This window comes from Triticum aestivum, chromosome 6B (genome assembly GCF_018294505.1).
Source record: "Triticum aestivum cultivar Chinese Spring chromosome 6B, IWGSC CS RefSeq v2.1, whole genome shotgun sequence".
Lineage (NCBI taxonomy): Eukaryota > Viridiplantae > Streptophyta > Magnoliopsida > Poales > Poaceae > Triticum > Triticum aestivum.
In genome coordinates, this window is record NC_057810.1 from 112,507,272 (window position 1) to 112,526,519 (window position 19,248).

A 19,248-nucleotide genomic window follows, 5' to 3' on the forward strand; every position below is an offset into this window, starting at 1 on the left:
CAAATACAATGTCAACTACATGTTCATGCAAAAAGCAATATGTCAAAAGTAATGTGTGTCATATGAACGGAATGGTGGAAAGTTGCATGGCAATATATCTCGGAATGGCTATGGAAATGCCATGATAGGTAGGTATGGTGGCTGTTTTGAGGAAGGTATATGGTGGGTGTATGATACCGGTGAAAAGTGCACGGTATTGGAGAGGCTAGCAATGGTGGAAGGGTGAGAGTGCGTATAATCCATGGAATCAACATTAATCAAAAGAACTCATGCACTTGTTGCAAAAATTTAGAAGTCATAAAAAACCAAAGCACTAAATGCATACTCCTAGGCTACCACTCATAAGGAAGACAATCAATAAATAAAATTGTGCTCCGACTTCATCACAAAGCGGTTCACCATACGTGCATGCTACGGGAATCACAAACTTCAACACAAGCATTCTCCAAATTCATAATCAGCCCAACTAGCATTGCTTTGATATTATCACCTCCATATCTCGAAAAAATCATCAAGCATCAAACTTATCTTAGTATTCAACGCACTCAAAAGAAAGTTTCACATATCTTGAATACCAAGTATATTAACATTAAGCAAATTACCATTCTATTAACAACTCTCAAAATAATCTAAGTGAAGCCTGAGAGATAAATAGTTTCTTTAAAACAAATCCACCACCATGCTCTAAAAGATCTAAGTGAAGCACTAGAGCAAAAATTATTACGCTCAAAAGATATAAGTGAAGCGCTATGAGCAAAAACTATCAAGCTCAAAAGATATAAGTGAAGCACATAGAGTATTCTAGCAAATTCCAAATCATGTATGGCTTTCTCAAAAGGTGTGTTCAGAAAGGATGATTGTGGTAAACTAACAAGCAAATACGCAAATAATACAAGACGCTCCAAGCAAAACACATAACATATGGTGAATAAAAATATATCTCCAAGTAAATTACCGATGGAAGTAGACGAAAGAGGGGATGCCTTCCGGGGCATCCCCAAGCTTTGACTTTTTGGTGTCCTTGGATTATCTTGGGGGTTCCATGGGCATCCCCAAGCTTGGTCTCTTGCCACTCTTTGTTCCATAATCCATCAAAATAATTCACCCAAAACTTGAAAACTTCACAACACAAAACTCAATAGAAATCTCGTGAGCTCCGTTAGTGAAAGAAAACAAAAGACTACTTTAAGGTACTGTAATGAACTCATTATTTATTTATATTGGTGTTAAACCTACTGTATTCCAACTTACTTATGGTTTATAAACTAATTTATTATCCATAGATGCATTGAAATAAGCAAACAACACACAAAAAACAGAATCTGTCAAAAACAGAACATTCTGTAGCAATCTGTAACTAACGCAAACTTCTGCAACTCTAAAAGTTCTACAAAAATAGGACGTACTGGAAAATTTGTTTATTTATCAGTAGCAAAAATAATCAATGCAAAATCATGTTTGTGTGATTTATTGAATTTTTTCTCGTGAGCGCAAAGTTTCTGTTTTTCAGCAGAATCAAATCAACTATCATCATAGCTTATCCTATAGGTTCTACTTGGAACAAACACTAATTAAAACATAAAACCACATCTAAACAGAAAGTAGATGGATTATTTATTCCTAAACAGAAGCAAAAACAAAAAACACAAAATAAAATTGGGTTGCCTCCCAACAAGCGCTATCGTTTAACGCCCTTAGCTAGGCATAAAAGCAAGGATAGATCTAATGAGTGCCATCTTTGGTAGGCAATTCTTCAATGAGGCATCTATCTTTTTTAGAAATTTCTTTCTTTCTAGTAATTATCAAACTCTTATGAGCAAGATTGAAAAATTCTTTCATAGCAAAGGGTTCCTTAATGATGGCAAAAAGATTCGGATGAACACCTATAGATTTAAGATCCGCAATTTCCTTACTAGATGATTCATCCTTACTCTTAGGAACATAAATAAGATTGGGTTTTTTAGTGGACGAACTTGGAGTGTTTTGAATGGAAGAAAAAGCGGTTCCTAAGTTGGTAATGATACCCTCTAGTTTATCGATTCTTGTGGAATCTAGATTTATTCTCTCGTTAACTATGGGTTCTTTTTCTTTAATATTTTTCAAAGTCATTCCTACCTTAGATCCATATTGGGAATTTGATTGTGGATCTTTTTATCAAGATTTTCAATTGATTCAATGGTAGCAATTTTATTCTCGATAATTTCAAGTCTTTGCATAACATGCTCCAAAGTTAACATAGTTCCATTAATCAAAGGAGGTGGTGAGCCAAATAAATCTATTAAAGCATTGTAAGAATCAAAAGTATGGCTACCCAAGAAATTCCCTCCGGTAATGGTATCAAGGATATATCTAAACCAAGGATTAGCACCTACGTAAAAATTACGAAGAAGAACAGAAGTAGATTCCTTCCTGGTAGTTCTATTTTGAGCATTGCAAATTCTATACCAAGCGTCTTTTAGATTTTCTCCCTCCCTTTGTTTAAAATTTAAAACTTCATTCTCGGGAGATAGCGGAGAAGATAGGAGACTAGTCATAATAACGAGGTAAATGAACTAACACATGAGCAAGCAAAGAGGCAAATGAGAAAAAGGCGAAAGAGAAAGAGAGGAGGAGATTGGGAAAGAGAGGGCGAATAAAACGGCAAGGGTGAAGTGGGGGAGAGGAAAACGAGAGGCAAATAATGTAATGCGAGAGATAGGGATTGTGATGGGTACTTGGTATAGTTGACTTTTGCCCAAACTCCCCGGCAACGACGCCAGAAATTATTCTTGCTACCTCTTGAGCAATGCGTTGGATTTCCCCAAAGAGGAGAGGATGATGCAGTAAAGTAGCGTAAGTATTTCCCTTAGTTTTTTAGAACCAAGGTATCAATCCAGTAGGAGATCACGCATGAGTCCCTCGTACCTACACAAAATGATAGCTACTCGCAACCAACGCGATTAGGGGTTGTCAATCCCTTCATGGTCACTTATGAGGGTGAGATCTGATAGAGATGATAAATAATATTTTTGGTATTTTTGATATAGATATGCAAAGTGAAAAGTAAAAGGCAAAGTAAAAAACAAAACAAGAATTAAAGTAATGGAGATTGATATGATGAGAATAGACCCGGGGGCCATAGGTTTCACTAGTGGCTTCTCTCAAGAGCATAAGTATTCTACAGTGGGTGAACAAATTACTGTTGAGCAATTGATAGAAAAGCGAATAATTATGAGGTTATCTAGGTATGATCATGTATATAGGCATCACGTCCAAGACAAGTAGATCGAAACGATTCTGCATCTACTACTATTACTCCACTCATCGACCGCTATCCAGCATGCATCTAGAGTATTAAGTTAAAAATAGAGTAACGCCTTAAGCAAGATGACCTATGTAGAGGGATAAATTCATGCAATATGATAAAACCCCCATCTTGTTATCCTCGATGGCAGCAATACACTAAGTGCCTTGGAACCCTTTCTGTCACTGGGTAAGGACACCGCAAGATTGAACCCCACGCTAAACACTTCTCCCATGGCAAGAACTACCAATCTAGTTGGCCAAACCAAACGGATAATTCGAAGAGACTTGCAAAGATAACTCAATCATACATAAAAGAATTCAAAGAAGAATCAAATATTGTTCAGAGATAAGCTGGATCATAAACCCACAATTCATCAATCTCAACAAACACACTGCAAAAAAGAAGATTACATCGAATAGAGCTCCACAAGAGAGGGGGAGAACATTGTATTGAGATCCAAAAAGAGAGAAGAAGCCATCTAGCTACTAGCTATGGACCCGAAGGTCTAAAGTAAACTACTCACACTTCATCGGAGAGGCTATGGTGTTGATGTAGAAGCCCTCCGTGGTGGATGCCCCCTCCGACGGAGCTCCGGAACAGGCCCCAAGATGGGATCTCGTGGATACAGAAGGTTGCGGCAGTGGAATTAGTTTTTTGGCTCCGTATTTGATCTGACAAGGGTACGTAGGTATATATAGGAGGAAGGAGTACGTCGGTGGAGCAACAGGGGGCCCACGAGGTAGGGCGGCGCCCCCACCCTTGTGACCTCCTCGGTTGTTCCTTGGAACAGGGTCCAAGTCTCCTGGATCACGTTCGGTGAGAAAATCACGTTCCCGAAGGTTTTGTTCCGTTTGGACCCCGTTTGATATTATGTTTCTTCGAAATACTGAAATAGGCAAAAAACAGCAATTCTGGGTTGGGCCTCCGGTTAATAGGTTAGTCCCAAAAATAATATAAAAGTGGAAAATAAAGCCCAATATAGTCCAAAATAGTAGATAAAGTAGCATGGAGCAATCAAAAATTATAGATACGTTGGAGACGTATCAAGCACCAGCTTCCTTGGCTTGACGTTTATGACCGCTGCGCGGAGGCTTTAGGATGCCTCTTCATGTATCCTTTTTACTGTCTTGGACCATAGTGGTGTGTGGACGTCAGGTTGTGTGCCTTTGGTTCTCCTGCTTAGGTTGAGGTGGCCAGTTGTGCCGCGTATGCCCTCTGTTAGGGCGGTCGAGTCCATACTTTGCGGTGGCTAGTATCTTGGTCCACCTATCTACTCGCAAATCTTGGTCAGCTTTAAGCCGCTCTTGCTTCCTTTGCAGGCTCCATGCCGTGGCCATGAGCTGTCGCTTGAAGCGAACTTGTTCCACAAGATCTTCGGGCACGCCAAATTCATCGTTGCCGAGGCTTACCTCGTCTTCAGAGGGGGGTGTATAGTTGTCCCTCTCCAAGTATCCCACCGTGGCCGGTCCGGACTGCTTGAAGGTAGGCTGATCAGGGCTGTATTCCTCTTCGGCACCATCCGGATTGCTTTCATCTCCGGGGCCGGTATTGATGTGGTGGGGCTTAGAGTGGCGCCGAAGACGCCCATGCTTTGCCTTTCTCCCTAAGGGGTTATCCACCATTGCCTCATCGCCATTGGTTTCCTTCGGAGTGTCCACCATGTATATATCGTGTGAGGAGGTGGCCGTCCACCGCCCTATGAGCGGTGGCTCCTGTACTTCTCCTGCATCGTCGTCCATACCGTCGATGTCTTCGAAGTTGAAGTCAAGCACGTCGGTTAAATCATCGACCGTGGCAATGAAGTGGGTGGTGGGTGGGCAGCGAATTCCTTCGTCTCCTGCTTCCCACTCAAGCTGGACATAGTTCGGCCCAGAGCCTCCTGACAAAGAGAGAGACTTTAATGAGTTCAGCATGTCGCTAAAGGGCGAGTGCTGAAAGATGTCCGCAGTGGTAAACTCCATTCTAGGAGCCCAACCTGGCTTGGCCGGCTCGAGGGTATGCGGACCGGAACCAACAACCGGATATGAGTCCGGGGATCTGGGGTTACAGGCCTCCACAGAGGTGAGACCTGTGTTTGGCTCCACCGCCGATGAGCATGCGGCCTACGGGGCGGGGTCTACCCCTCCGTCCTTGGGCAACGCAACCTGTTCCGGATTTAGATCCAGGGCTACTGCATGGATGATGTCCCGACCATTGTCCGATAGCAGGTCTAGGACGTGCTCGTCGTGACTGTTTGGCGCTCTTGGCACAGGCCCGAATCCGTCGAAGATCAAGTCTCCGCGAATGTCTGCCGTGTATTTCAATTTTCCGAACCTGATCTGGTGGCCAGGGGCGTAGCTGTCGATCTGCTCCAGATGGCCAAGCGAATTGGCCTGCAGTGCAAAGCCGCCGAACACGAAGATCTGTCCGGGGAGAAAAGTCTCCTCCTGGACCGTGCTACTGATGATTGAAGGCGCCATCAAGCCTTGCAGCAACGACACAGAGGAACTCTCAATGAAAGCACCAATGTCGGTGTCAAAACCGGCGGATCTCGGGTAGGGGGTCCCGATCTGTGCATCTTAGGCTGATGGTAACAGGAAGCAAGGGACACAATGTTTACCCAGGTTCGGGCCCTCTCGATGGAGGTAAAACCCTACTTCCTGCTTGGCTAATATTGAAGATATGTGTAGTACAAGAGTAGATCTACCACGAGATCATAGAGGCTAAACCCTAAGAGCTAGCCTATGATGGTATGATTGTAATTGTGATAGGCCTTCTAAGGACCATCCTCTCCGGTTTATATAGACACCGTAGAGAGCTAGGGTTTACATGGAGTCGGTTACAAGGAAGGAAATATAATATCCGGATCGCCAAGCTTGTCTTCCACACAAAGGAGAGTCCCATACGAACACGGGCCGAAGTCTTGAGTCTTGTATCTTCACGCTTCAATAGTCCGGATGATGTATATAGTCCAGCTGTCCGGATACCCCCTTATCCAGGACTCCCTCAGTCATCATGGAGGATTTCTCCTGATCCATTAAGGCCAAAAGTTACTGCTTCGGTCTCCCGAAGCCCGGAGTATTCGGCTCCCAAGGAGAGCAATAAAAAGAGTCCGGGATTGTCCGGCACACAGCCGGACACACTAACGGGCCTTCTGGAGCGAGCGGCTATCTCAGAGGCGCATCGTACTTTAATGGGTACGGTGCTTGAGAGGATTTCATCCGCCAAAAGCAGGTTGAATGAAGCTTTTACGAGCCTGCTCAAAGGCTTTGAGTTACACAAAGTAATATGTATACTTTCGGCTGTACCACACATGCTAGATGTGCTCCGTATAGATAGTAGCCCCTGAGACTCTGGTTGCCAACCCGAGGTGGCAAACATAGGATGATACTCCCAGGTAATGATCGCGCTGCGTTATGTGCAGACGACTGAGGGTCCGACGGCTGACCGGACTACTGATTTCGCCGAACTAAGGCGACAACTTGACGTGGCGGATGCCGATATCGCGCTTGTGAACAAGCGGTTTGACGAGGCACAGGGTATGTTGTTTTTCGGATTTTCAGCAAATATTAAGAGGAGCATGATGCTAGTATCTATAATATCTTGTGGCTGCAGATGGAGCTGCTGCCATGGAGACCCTTCGGGCGGAACTTGCCCTAACCAAGAAACAAGCCAGGATAAGTGATGCGGCCTCCCTAAAGGCGGCCAAAGAGTTAAGAGCTGAGCAGGCTGCTCATCGCCGGAGCAAAGATAAAATAGCCAAGATGGCTCTTGAGCTGAAAGATGTCGCCGCAGATATGAGCTCCTTGAAAAGGAGAGCCAAGCGAAAGCGGATGACCTTAAGAAGGCCTTGGAAGTAGCCAAGGAAACGCGCTCTAAAATCAGAGCCGCACGGGAGGAGCTTCGACAAGCCCGAGATATGTAACACCCCAAAAATTTAACCAGGTTTTAGTTATTAAAATTTTGCCAAGAGTTTAAATTTTTTGCATGCAAGTATATCTCTGTTGATTTCAAAACTTTTCTTTTAGTATTAAGAAATTTTTCCCAAGTGGATCCTTCCAAAATATATTGGAATTATTTTCCCTCTCATTTAAAAAAACATCTCTCAATCAGGAGATTTATTTATAAAATTATTTCACCCTGAGCTTTATTCATTAAATGACTTGTTTTAAAATTTGGAGCTCTTTTTGAACTACAACCATTTGATATATTTAACTAAAAATTTCACCAAGGTTTGGAGATATCATGTGATGTCTCTAAATCACTTTTGTGCAATAATATATTTCATTCATTGGATATTTTGAGTTCTACACCAAGTTTTCAAATCTGGTCCAGTGGGCAATTTTACACTACAACCTATTTAAATATTTATTTAAAACTTCTACCAAAATTAGGGGAGGTCAGTAGGAGCATATTATTCCACTTTGTGAAAAAACCTATTTATGTTCTTTGAAAAAATTGAGTGAATCATCCTCTTTTTCATTCTGGTCCAGCCCTGTGATTTCTACTGCAACCCTATTTAATTTTTCTCCAAAGATCTTGTGTTTTCTCCTACTTTTAGACAGCCCTACCAAAACCCTAAATCCAGGAGCATGCACCCATTGGATTGATTTTGGTTCATGAAATAATGTCATTTATTTCCTGTCCAGAATTGTAGTTTTGCAAAACTTGCACTAACAAGTTTGTGCTTTTCACAAACTAACCTCACCACTCTCTCTTGCATCTAAGGAGACCCTGATCTGGAGGATTTGGCCACCCCAAGAAGAGCCTAGGTGCCTGTGGCATTTTGTCAAACACCTGGAGAGCATAGCCAGATTTGGCATGGATTCAAGTTTTCACTATGAACTTGGTCACCTGACCTAACAACAATGCCCATTCAACCTCCATCTAACCCTAACCTAGCCCTGTTTCTTCCCAGCCTCAACCGCGACCTCTAGCATGCTCTGGCATTACGTCGAGCACGTCCCATGCACGCCCGGAGCGCGAGCAGAGCATGCGTTTGGCACGCGTTTTGCACGTGCCGCGCCCAAGCCGACGCGTCGCGCCCCTGGCCTTGCCTCCACTGCAGAGCCACGCCACGCACGTCCCTCCTCACCACAACATGCCAAGCCGCCCCTCGCCACGTCCCCGACAGGCCAGGAGCTAGCCGCCACGGCCGCCGACAGCCCCTGCTCCGTTCAGCGCCGCCCAAGCCTCTTCCGCTCGCCACCTGGCCCCTGGAACAGCGCGAGCTCATCCACGAGTGTGTCCGCTAGCGCACGTCGCCGCCACGACGCCCTAGCTACAGAATGGCGGTCGGCAGCGACCTTATCCGCAGCCGCCGCGGAACCGCCTTGCCACGCTATAAAAAGGGACCCCGAGCCCCTCTGAGCACGCACGCAACCTGAGGCTACCCCATGGAACCCCCATAGCCCGCAATCGTCAGGGAAACGCCGCCTTCTTCGTCTCCGGCAACTCCTGCCGCCGCCACTGTCTCATTCACTCCGGCGCCACCAGGGCTTCCCCCTCTCCACTCTCTTCACCAGAAGTCCTCTCTTCCTCCCGTGAACAGATCCCCCTACTCAATTTGGTTCGGGAGCCATCGCCGCCACAAAAGCACTTCGCCACTGAAGCCTCCTGCGCCGCGAAGCTCGCCGTCGGCAGCTCCCTCCGCCCCCACCTACTTGTCGACCACCGGGATGACCGCCCTGGAGTGGCGGATCCATCCCCGCCCTTGGGGCCCCGCGAGGAGCCTCCAGTCGCCGGCGACGATCGCCGGAGCTCGCCTCCGCTCAGGACAGAGGAAGGAGAGGGAGAAAGACTAGTCAAACCTGACTAGTGGGCCCCGTGGACCCACTGTCAGTGACCCACTCCGCCGCCACGCGTGTTAAGTGATAATGTAAAACCCCAAGTACGTAACCCCTACATAGAAAGCGTATTCGTGGCTGAAACGTTTTCTTTTGTTTTATTTTTAAAAATGGAATTTGACCAAAACTTTGACTGGTTATATCTTTTTAAATACAACTCCAAATGAAATGATTCTTTTTCCTACATCTCTCAAATTTCACCTAGTTTATTTTAAGATTTATTTAAAAAAAATTAGAACAACTTTTTGTGCTGTATTTATTTTGTGTGTTAATTCTTTTATATTGCTAAAATAGGATTTTTGAAGAGAGGAGAAATGTTTCAAGTTTTGGAGTGCACCCTGCCTTTCCACACATTGAAGGCAAGCATTCTGAACCCCGGCATAATATTTTTGTGTGTTCGATGACACGTTCATAACATCACCTCACTTTGGAGAAACTTGTTATTTCATGTGATATGATCATATGCATGGGTGCATGTTATTGATTTCCATGCTGTTGGAAATGGACACACTTGTGATGATAATCACCCTCATGTGCCTTGCATGCATACCGGCAGGAACCCGGAAAAACCTCTGCCTTGGGTAGGCATGAGTTTGTCGCCGGTCTCCGTCGGGATGGTTATGTCTGGTATGGCATGGCAAGGTGATATGAGCGGTGACTCTGTTGGTTGAAATATATTCGTCATTCTAATCATGTAGGGAATACTTAAACCTCCTGAGTCGACCGTAGATCGAGTCTTGTGCCAGTAACCCCCATACTTGTTTCGTACTACCACTCGTCTCTACAGCAAGTAGAGTACGGTTCAGTAAGTTGTCAACCTCTTTCTAGCACAGACCATACAGAGAGGCCATGGTGGAAGATACCGGTTGTAGCTGGTAGGCAGGCCACCTGGTCCGGGGGCATGTGTGTTTCCGGTTGGGACCGAGAGGGGAGGCCACCCCTTAGAGCGCGCGATATAAATTTGATCCCATGCTACGCCAGGTTGTAGCCTCCCCACTTAGAGTTTGCTTAACAGGTGTCGTGGGTGATTCCAGACACGTGTGAGATAAGCTGGTGTGTGCAAGTTAGGTGTGTTTTCAACAAAAACACCGTAGACGGAATTAGTCCCGATGGACTAAAGAAATCCGTTACTCGTGGGTAAAGAGTACACCCTCTGCAGAGATTAAACCTATTCGAATAGCCGTGTCCATGGTTAAGGATTACAGTCTGGGATGGGTCAAGTGTCGGTCTTAGTGTCGGTCTTCGGAGGTGAAACTGTTAACCAGAACTAGAATTACTACCCGTGACTTGTGATAATTATGATTGTTATTATTGTTGACTAACCCATGATATTATTGTTATTATCGAGTATCTCTGGGATGGTTCTACCTCCGGGATATTCACTATGATTGTTTATTTTAAAGCCCTTTGTGTGGTGTCGCTCAGACGCCCGACTGTGGCATTTCTTTTAAAGCCCTTTATGTGGTGTCGCTCAGACGCCCGACTGTGGCATTTCTTTTAAAGCCCTTTATGTGGTGTCGCTCAGACGCCCGACTGTGGCATTTCTTTTAAAGCCCTTTATGTGGTGTCGCTCAGACGCCCGACTGTGGCATTTCTTTTAAAGCCCTTTATGTGGTGTCGCTAAGACGCCCGACTATGGCTTTGCTTGTTATTTATTTCATAAATTTTAATACTACTATGTTATTGCAATTTTATAAATAACTTGCTTGCACGCATCAGAGATTTATTTATCTTTTGTGACTGACGTCATGAGCATAAAATATTTTCAGCACATCATTGTTATATTATACCTGTGTTCATAATGTTTGCGAGTACATTCAAAGTACTCACTGGCTTGTCCCTGGCTATTGTCTTGGCCAGATTTTCTTACACGAAGAGGAGCGACGCGATGACAGCCCCGGAACCTAAGTAATGGAGATAGCAGCCTCGCGAAGATAGGAGTTAACCTGGTCAGCTATTCCTGTAGGAAATGGAGTCCCATAGACACTGATGTTTCACAACCCACTTCCGCCATCAACCACTAGAAACCATTTGTTGTACTCACAGGCCAGAATGACCTTGTACTACATATTTTGTTTTCTGCTTGGAATTTCTGTATCAAGGTGGAGCCTCATCAGCTAACAGTAATCCTGGGGCTGATGAGCACGACGGTCTTTTCTGGAAATTTATTACCCGGAAAACCGGTCGTGACAGACTTGGTATCAGAGCCAGGCTGACCATTGGCTAATCCTATCTTAGCCAGGTCGAAAAACTTAGGCAAACCAACCCACTAGACCTTAGCCAAACCCCAGCCAAGCTTCCCGTGCAAGATAGCCACACAGTAATCCCGACACTTTTGGCAGTCGGTGCCCAACCTATCAGCCTAGCCTGTCGATCGCACACCAGTGACCGATGGCAAAAATGTCTCATTCGCAAGCGTGTGAAAGAAGACTCCGTTCCCTTTTTTCTATAAAAATGGAACGCTAGCCCCAACCCAGCACAGCACAACCTCGAACCCAGCCACAATGCCTGGCCCCATAGTGCACAACGAGACCACAGCAACCAACCTTGGAGGTTTTGTGACCATCCTCGCAAACCTCACCCGTCGTGCCTATGCGTTAGAGGAGCCACCAGAATATGTTGTGTACCAAGGACCCTTCAGCGGTGAAGAACGTCAATTCTGGGCCACTGTACACATCTACGGTAGGGGTATAGCACCCGAGCGCCCCTACAGGTTCACCGGAAGAACAACTTCCTTTGAGCCACAAGCCATACAACTAGCTGCTCGAGAGGCTATAGTTCATCTCAGGTACTTGTCGCCCAGAGTTAACTGTCGCTCGTTCCACTACTACCCCAGACGTGAAGGGTATGGTAGACCACCCCAAGTTGCCAACGGAGATCACGAGACATATCCTGCATTGTTGCACCTGGTGCGCTATGTAAGTGCACTAGAGGAACTGTGCGATCAAATCACTATTGATTTAATTGCAGCTCGTGGAGAGCTGGTTCATCGAGCCCCAGCGAGAGAAGAAAACGAGCCCAACGCCGACAACCCAGTCGTGCTGTTTGGACAACCGATCGAGAACCCGAGATCAGCTCCAGCCATCAGCCGAGATGCTTTGATGACCCCAGAAGTGCTTCGTCGCCTTTTGGGAGCACACTCCAACGGGGTTGTGGCCAACAATCCCCGCGATGGTCATCATCACTACCCCGACCCTGCAGTTCCTCCGCCATCTCCGACTAATCCCGGCAGTGAGACATGTGGAGAAGCCTCGACATCCACCAGGCACGCCCGTTTAGACATAAACGAGGTAGACTAAGCCGTATGAGTAGCACCGAGTTTCAGTGTATCCTCACGTTGTAATCGTGCGACCATGTATATTAACGCAGCCTGTCGTTGTGCCTCTGCTTTAATGGTAGCCTTGCATATTTTCTTTGTCAGCACATAGTTGCACATTTTCCGGGCACAACTACCAAAACCAACCCGACGACAACCACAGTAACACGTCTCTTTATGAGATATGTGTATCTCTGACACTGACCTGACCATTGGAGCTAAGCTGGCAAGTTTATTACCTTTCACCACGGTAAAACGAATCCGGCTCCATTGCTATATAAAGGCCACCTTGTGACCTTACCCAGCAACCCTCACCTTGTGCACCACACTCACAACTTTTTCCTATCATGCCGAGCCCCAACATTCACCTGAGAACCCCAGATGCAACCCCAGGTAGCTTTGTCAAAATATTGTGGGACTTTACCCGCAGTACCATGGGTTCTACCCAGCCACCCCAGTACGAGCTGTTCAAATCTAGAATCACCCCATCCACCTCGGAATATTGGGCAGCAGTACACATTCCTCCTGTAGACCCCAACCAAGATCCAATAGAAGTTTCCTTCATGGGGAAATCTATGCCAACCCCACACCTGGCCATAGAAGCTGCTGCGAAAGAAGCGATTGCTCGTCTTCGATCCGCAGTACCCTATGTCCGCGAACGAGGATATTATTACTTTCCGAGCCGTGCAGCACCCGGAGAAGTAACGTCTTTTCCCGGTGGGCGTATTGAGAGAGACCCAGTTCTGGCCAACCTTATCCAGTACATCATCGCTCAAGAGCATTTGAACCAACGAGTGATGGATTATCTCCAGAATCTCACTGATCTGAATCCTCAGATTGCCATCGGCAGACCACTGAGGCCCGACCCGGAGAGACGCATACATCGACTGGTCAATCCACTTCCTCCGATAGAAGAGGAGTGTGTCCCTTCACCAGAGACATTTTATCAGGACCCCACCCAGTTACTGTTTTCATTTTAGACGTCACTACTGTATTTGTTTTTGCAACATTTATATTTGCGTGTAACTTATGCATGGTACCCCAAATTTGTGCGACGAGTCGAGTATTTAGTTTCTACTGGTATGAGTAATTTTTATTCGTGATTAACTTGTGTAACCGCGAAAGATCCTAGTATGAGTTTTCTTTTTACTAAATTGCTGCATCATTTATCCCCTCACTACGTGGATTATTATTATTTTTATTCACGCAGCACCACGCCAGTAGTCTCACAACCGCTCGAACGCATATGGAACTTTTGTTTTTCACAACGGCTCTTAGCAAATCTCGAGGACGAGATTTTTCTTAAGGGGGGTAGTATTGTAACACCCCAAAAATTTAACCAGGTTTTAGTTATTAAAATTTTGGCAAGAGTTTAAAATTTTTGCATGCAAGTATATCTCTGTTGATTTCAAAACTTTTCTTTTAGTATTAAGAAATTTTTCCCAAGTGGATCCTTCCAAAATATATTGGACTTATTTTCCCTCTCATTTAAAAAAACATCTCTCAATCAGGAGATTTATTTATAAAATTATTTCACCCTGAGCTTTATTCATTAAATGACTTGTTTTAAAATTTGGAGCTCTTTTTGAACTACAGCCATTTGATATATTTAACTAAAAATTTCACCAAGGTTTGGAGATATCATGTGATGTCTCTAAATCACTTTTGTGCAATAATATATTTCATTCATTGGATATTTTGAGTTCTACAAGTTTTCAAATCTGGTCCAGTGGGCAATTTTACACTACAACCTATTTAAATATTTATTTAAACCTTCTACCAAAATTAGGGGAGGTCAGTAGGAGCATATTATTCCACTTTGTGCAAAAACCTATTTATGTTCTTTGAAAAAATTGAGTGAATCATCCTCTTTTTCATTCTGGTCCAGCCTTGTGATTTCTACTGCAACCCTATTTAATTTTGCTCCAAAGATCTTGTGTTTTCTCCTACTTGTAGACAGCCCTACCAAACCTTGCAAAACTTGTGAGTGCACTAGAGGAACTGTGCGATCAAATCACTATTGATTTAATTGCAGCTCGTGGAGAGCTGGTTCGTCGAGCCCCAGCGAGAGAAGAAAACGAGCCCAACGCCGACAACCCAGTCGTGCTGTTTGGACAACCGATCGAGAACCCGAGATCAGCTCCAGCCATCAGCCAAGATGCTTTGATGACCCCAGAAGTGCTTCGTCGCCTTTTGGGAGCACACTCCAACGGGGTTGTGGCCAACAATCCCCGCGATGGTCATCATCACTACCCCGACCCTGCAGTTCCTCCGCCATCTCCGACTAATCCCGGCAGTGAGACACGTGGAGAAGCCTCGACATCCACCAGGCACGCCCGTTTAGACATAAACGAGGTAGACTAAGCCGTATGAGTAGCACCGAGTTTCAGTGTATCCTCGCGTTGTAATCGTGCGACCATGTATATTAACGCAGCGTGTTGTTGTGCCTCTGCTTTAATGGTAGCCTTGCGTATTTTCTTTGTCAGCACATAGTTGCACATTTTCCGGGCACAACTACCAAAACCAACCCGACGACAACCACAGTAACACGTCTCTTTATGAGATATGTGTATCTCTGACACTGACCTGACCTTTGGAGCTAAGCTGGCAAATTTATTACCTTTCACCACGGTAAAACGAATCCGGCTCCATTGCTATATAAAGGTCACCTTGTGACCTTACCCAGCAACCCTCACCTTGTGCACCACACTCACAACTTTTTCCTGTCATGTCGAGCCCCAGCATTCACCTGAGAACCCCAGATGCAAACCCAGGTAGCTTTGTCAAAATATTGTGGGACTTTACCCGCAGTACCATGGGTTCTACCCAGCCACCCCAGTACGAGCTGTTCAAATCTAGAATCACCCCATCCACCTCAGAATATTGGGCAGCAGTACACATTCCTCCTGTAGACCCCAACCAAGATCCAACAGAAGTTTCCTTCGTGGGGAAATCTATGCCAACCCCACACCTGGCCATAGAAGCTGCTGCGAAAGAAGCGATTGCTCGTCTTCGATCCACAGTACCCTATGTCCGCGAATGAGGATATTATTACTTTCCGAGCCGTGCAGCACCCGGAGAAGTAATGTCTTTTCCCGGTGGGCGTATTGAGAGAGACCCAGTTCTGGCCAACCTTATCCAGTACATCATCGCTCAAGAGCATTTGAACCAACGAGTGATGGATTATCTCCAGAATCTCACTGATCTGAATCCTCAGATTGCCATCGGCAGACCACTGAGGCCCGACCCGGAGAGACGCATACATCGACTGGTCAATCCACTTCCTCCGATAGAAGAGGAGTGTGTCCCTTCACCAGAGACATTTTATCAGGACCCCACCCAGTTACCGTTTTCATTTTAGACGTCACTACTGTATTTGTTTTTGCAACATTTATATTTGCGTGTATCTTATGCATGGTACCCTAAATTTGTGCGACGAGTCGAGTATTTAGTTTCTACTGGTATGAGTAATTTTTCTTCGTGATTAACTTGTGTAACCGCGAAAGATCCTAGTATGAGTTTTCTTTTTACTGAATTGCTGCATCATTTATCCCCTCACTACGTGGATTATTATTATTTTTATTCACGCAGCACCACGGCAGCAGTCTCACAACCGCTCGAACGCATATGGAACTTTTGTTTTTCACAACGGCTCTTAGCAAATCTCGAGGACGAGATTTTTCTTAAGGGGGGTAGTATTGTAACACCCCAAAAATTTAACCAGGTTTTAGTTATTAAAATTTTGCCAAGAGTTTAAAATTTTTGCATGCAAGTATATCTCTGTTGATTTCAAAACTTTTCTTTTAGTATTAAGAAATTTTTCCCAAGTGGATCCTTCCAAAATATATTGGACTTATTTTCCCTCTCATTTAAAAAAACATCTCTCAATCAGGAGATTTATTTATAAAATTATTTCACCCTGAGCTTTATTCATTAAATGACTTGTTTTAAAATTTGGAGCTCTTTTTGAACTACAGCCATTTGATATATTTAACTAAAAATTTCACCAAGGTTTGGAGATATCATGTGATGTCTCTAAATCACTTTTGTGCAATAATATATTTCATTCATTGGATATTTTGAGTTCTACACCAAGTTTTCAAATCTGGTCCAGTGGGTAATTTTACACTACAACCTATTTAAATATTTATTTAAAACTTCTACCAAAATTAGGGGAGGTCAGTAGGAGCATATTATTCCACTTTGTGCAAAAACCTATTTATGTTCTTTGAAAAAGTTGAGTGAATCATCCTCTTTTTCATTCTGGTCCAGCCTTGTGATTTCAACTGCAACCCTATTTAATTTTGCTCCAAAGATCTTGTGTTTTCTCCTACTTGTAGACAGCCCTACCAAACCCCTAAATCCAGGAGCATGCACCCATTGGATTAATTTTGGTTCATGAAATAATGTCATTTATTTCCTGTCCAGAATTGTAGTTTTGCAAAACTTGCACTAACAAGTTTGTGCCTTTCACAAACTAACCTCACCACTCTCTCTTGCATCTAAGGAGACCCTGATCTGGAGGATTTGGCCACCCCAAGAAGAGCCTAGGTGCCTGTGGCATTTTGTCAAACACCTGGAGAGCATAGCCAGATTTGGCATGGATTCAAGTTTTCACTATGAACTTGGTCACCTGACCTAACAACAATGCCCATTCACCCTCTATCTAACCCTAACCTAGCCCTGTTTCTTCCCAGCCTCAACCGCGACCTCTAGCATGCTCTGGCATTACGTCGAGCACGTCCCGTGCACGCACGGAGCGCGAGCAGAGCGTGCGTTTGGCACGCGTTTTGCACGTGCCGCGCCCAAGCCGACGCGTCGCGCCCCTGGCCTTGCCTCCACTGCAGAGCCACGCCACGCACGTCCCTCCTCACCGCAACATGCCAAGCCGCCCCTCGCCACGTCCCCGACGGGCCAGGAGCTAGCCGCCACGGCCGCCGACAGCCCCTGCTCCGTTCAGCGCCGCCCAAGCCTCTTCCGCTCGCCACCTGGCCCCTGGAACAGCGCGAGCTCATCCACGAGTGTGTCCGCTAGCGCTCGTCGCCGCCACGACGCCCTAGCTACAGAATGGCGGTCGGCAGCGACCTTATCCGTAGCCGCCGCGGAACCGCCTTGCCACGCTATAAAAAGGGACCCCGAGCCCCTCTGAGCACGCACACAACCTCAGGCTACCCCATGGAACCCCCATAGCCCGCAATCGTCAGGGAAACGCCGCCTTCTTCGTCTCCGGCAACTCCTGCCGCCGCCACTGTCTCGTTCACTCCGGCGCCACCAGGGCTTCCCCCTCTCCACTCTCTTCACCAGAAGTCCTCTCTTCCTCCCGTGAACAGATCCCCCTACTCAATTTGGTTCGGGAGCCATCGCCGCCACAATCCCACTTCGCCACTGAAGCCTCCTCCACCGCGAAGCTCGCCGCCGGCAGCTCCCTCCGCCCCCACCTACCTGTCGACCACCGGGATGACCACCCTGGAGTGGCGGATCCATCCCCGCCCTTGGGGCCCCGCGAGGAGCCGCCAGTCGCCGACGACGATCGCCGGAGCTCCGCCTCCGCTCGGGACAGAGGAAGGAGAGGGAGAAAGGCTAGTCAAACCTGACTAGTGGGCCCCGTGGACCAACTGTCAGTGACCCACTCCGCCGCCATGCGTGTTAAGTGATAGCGTAAAACCCCAAGTACGTAACCCCTACTTAGAAAGCGTATTCGTGGCTGAAACGTTTTCTTTTGTATTATTTTTAAAAACAGAATTTGACCAAAACTTTGACTGGTTATATGTTTTTAAATACAACTCCAAATGAAATGATTCTTTTTCCTACCTCTCTCAAATTTCACCTAGTTTATTTTAAGATTTATTTGAAAAAAATTTAGAACAACTTTTGGTGTTGTTTTTATTTTGTGTGTTAATTCTTTTATTTTGCTAAAATAGGATTTTTGAAGAGAGGAGAAATGTTTCAAGTTTTGGAGTGCACCCTGCCTTTCCACACATTGAAGGCAAGCATTCTGAACCCCGGCATAATATTTTTGTGTGTTCGATGACACGTTCATAACATCACCTCACTTTGGAGAAACTTGTTATTTCATGTGATATGATCATATGCATGGGTGCATGTTATTGATTTCCATGCTGTTGGAAATGGACACACTTGTGATGATAATCACCCTGATGTGCCTTGCATGCATACCGGCAGGAACCCGGGAAAACCTCTGCCTTGGGTAGGCATGACTTTGTCGCCGGTCTCCGTCGGGACGGTTATGTCTGGTATGGCATGGCAAGGTGATATGAGCGGTGACTCTGTTGGTTGAAATATATTCATCATGCTAATCATGCAGGGAATACTTAAACCTCCTGAGTCGACCGTAGATCGAGTCTTCTGCCAGTAACCCCCATACTTGTTTCGTACTACCACTCGTCTCTACAGCAAGTAGAGTACGGTTCAGTAAGTTGTCAACCTCTTTCTAGCACACACCGTACAGAGAGGCCATGGTGGAAGATACCGGTTGTAGCTGGTAGGCAGGCCACCTGGTCCGGGGGCATGGGTGTCGCTCAAACGCTCGACTGTGGCATTTCTTTTGAAGCCCTTTATGTGGTGTCGCTCAGACGCCCGACTGTGGCCTTTCTTTTAAAGCCCTTTGTGTGGTGTCGCTCAGACGCCCGACTGTGGCATTTCTTTTGAAGCCCTTTATGTGGTGTCGCTCAGACGCCCGACTGTGGCATTTCTTTTAAAGCCCTTTATGTGGCATCGCTCAGACGCCCGACTGTGGCATTTCTTTTAAAGCCCTTTATGTGGTGTCACTAAGACGCCCGACTGTGGCTTTGCTTGTTATT